Source organism: Populus euphratica, unplaced genomic scaffold (genome assembly GCF_000495115.2).
Source record: "Populus euphratica unplaced genomic scaffold, PopEup_1.0 scaffold6.1, whole genome shotgun sequence".
In the NCBI taxonomy this organism is placed as follows: Eukaryota; Viridiplantae; Streptophyta; class Magnoliopsida; order Malpighiales; family Salicaceae; genus Populus; species Populus euphratica.
In genome coordinates, this window is record NW_011499849.1 from 2,564,407 (window position 1) to 2,567,542 (window position 3,136).

The following is a 3,136-nucleotide window of genomic DNA, read 5'->3' on the forward strand; positions in this document are numbered from 1 at the left end:
TAATTAGGGTTCATATCACTCTCTCTTTAAAAATAACCGCCACAACCTCCCTTCCTCTTTGCTGAATTTTAATCTTCTTTTCCTAGACATCAACAGTGAGATAGTAGCCACCACAACATCACTAGTCACCATCCCTGTGGCCGTTAGCTTCTCTACTATGAAAAGACCTAGCTGAAACCCGATATCAACATCTCCTCCACACAACAACAACCCCTTCTATTAATCAGTCAACCCAAGTCACAACCTCTCTTCATCTTCTCTGCAACAACAATATCCACCTAAAAATGAAACAAGAAGACTGAGAATGATACAAGAAGAGAGAGGAGAAGAAATCTTAATCATATCGTTCCCAAATCTTTCTCCTCGAGTGGTGGTTGACTTCACTATCGATACAGAAGTGACGAGGTATGAGAAATACTACTAATCTGCTTCGAAATGCAACTTAACAAAAGTGGTATATGAATCCATGCATCGGTAAAATTAGTAATGCTTGGATCCACGCGCTAGCATTGTCCCCTCGGATCTAGGAGTTTCTCTGTTGATTCCAATTGCTTTAATCGACTTGAGCCACCTGGAAGGTTAATTTTGAATCCTAAATGAATTTTTTTAAAAAAATTAACATGTTATTGAATATTAAATTTGTTATTTTGGGTGATTTTTGTATATTTGGTTTTCGTGTATATGTACTGATAATTTTAATGCTAATGTTATTTATGTATAAATGTTTGATTTTCTTGTGTGTTTAATTTTCTAGCATGATGTGTTTCGCACATGAATATTTATTATAAATATGTTTTTAAAAAAATGAATGATAGGAGCATTTGTGTGTGTGTGTGTGTATATATAGAAAAACATAAAAAATTAAAAGATTGTGTGTTATTTTGATGAATAGCATATTTGTTTTTAAAAGAAATAATTATTTTTATTAAAGTAATATTTATTTTAGATTTTTTTATTTTTAATATTAGCCTATTAAAATTATTAAAAAAACAGCAAGTTTTTCAATTTAATATTTTACTATGAGATTTATAAAATATATATATATATATATATATATATATTGAGGGTTGTCTCATTTTTACCGTTAGCTGAGGGGACGATTTTATAATAAAAAAAATGTGAACCTTTTCTGTCATAAATATCTCTCCACTGCAAACCTGCTCAAGCTTCTGTAAACAAGTCTTGCCTGAACGGTTGAAGTCAAAAGCAGCATAGATCTTATCTGTAGCACATCTCCTCGATCATGAAACCTCAATACATATTGATTGCAAGAATTTGTATTTAAGGGAGAGAGATAAAGAGAAAGGAAAAAATAGAAATCACAGCCTCTATCTGGACAAATTATATAATCATGTATTTTTTAGAGTGTTTCTCTATGTTTGTCTGATTCTATGGAATACTTACGATGTGCAAACTAGAAAGATCAAAAGCCAAGTGGTCTCCATTAGAATTCATCGATCTACGATGTATCCTGACATTTTACAGCATGATAATTGACTACTATCATATAGGAAGAAGGCAGGACAGCAAAATTCCACAACATCAAATGACGCAGACATTCACAGAAGCAGACTAGAAGATTCCAGTCATGTAATGAGTAACTAACTAGTCATAAATAATAAAGACTTGCTCGTTCCCAAACAAAGTTATTACTCTTTACTGCCCTGGACCTAACGACAAAATGAGCCTTTCACATGCCTTCATTCAACCCAAGCTTTACAGATTCTTTTTTATTTTTTTCCAAAATTATTAAATACTAGTAGAAAACGAAAATTTGTTTAGATACTTTAAGTTTTTTTTATTACATAATTGTAAATAAATTTATTTTTAGATTTAAAGTAGAATCATGCATGTTAAATTAATATTTTTAATTATAAACACATATACACTATAGGATGCCGGAATACCAAAATGCTCTAAAATTAAAATTTATTATTTTATAAAAAAAATAGAATCACATCTGAAATAGAATTGATAACTTTAGAATAAATAGGATAAGTAACGTTGGACTGAAAAAAACAAAGATCAACTTAATTTTTTCAAGTTAAATAAAAAAACTATAATTTCATTAAAAAAAATTGGAATCTTAATGTATTCAATAAAAAAAAAATTAAGTTTAGTTTTTATTCACTCTATTTGAATCAATCAATGTGTAAAATAGGGAGGAATGAAAGGAGGAAAAAAAATGTATGGACCTATGTGTTTAGCCCATAAAAAGAGGCCCGGCTTACACACCAAGCTTTTTTATATTTAAGCCTTTATATATATATATATTTCAACAATTAAATGATCATAAAAAAATTTAAAAATTTGATATTCAATTAATATTTGATTCAAAACATCTAGAAACACCATAAAAACATTGATAAATCCATTTATAGTCTTAAATAACCTAAAAGTTAATCCCAAAACCAAAATTAACATAAACTCAAAAGGCTTTGTCGGCTTTGATTTGCCATCTCAGATGAATAGAGTGCCAAAAAATATTTTAGGGGAACGCTTTTCACCAAGAAAAATATTTTCTGGGTGCTGTTAAAATTAAGTGACATAAGAGATTGGAAAAACAAGGAAAGAAAATTTAAACCATAATCAAGATTTTTGAAAACAAAAGGGACAAAATTTGATCATTTGAAAAGCATGAGAGCCAAATAGAAAAATTCATTTTCCCAGTCTTCGCACATGGCTTAAAATTAGCTCAATATACAGTACAATTTCTCATTTTTCATCTCCAGAATACTAAAAAAACTTGCGCCAGCTATGAAACAAGATCATTCCATCAAAGGGTGTTCTGCCTCGCTTCCCCCCTTCCAAACAAGAAGCAAAGACTATGATTTAATTTTTGTTTGAATGCTAAACAGAAATGGTAGTGTCCTTTCTGGTCCATCACCACACCACCTTCCCCTTTCAATTGAATTTGTCCTAAAGATTTTTAATTTCAGGAATTCATTTTAATTCTTTTGCCTTTCATCACCATAAAGTGCAAACCAGCTTTCCCTTTTAACTGAAAATATTGTCCTAAAATTTATTATCAGAGATTCATTTAAATCCCAGTTTTCTTTCATTCTTTTGCCTCTTAAATTTAACATTGAAGATGGTCCACAGCAAGATCAATTTATATATATATATATATATATAT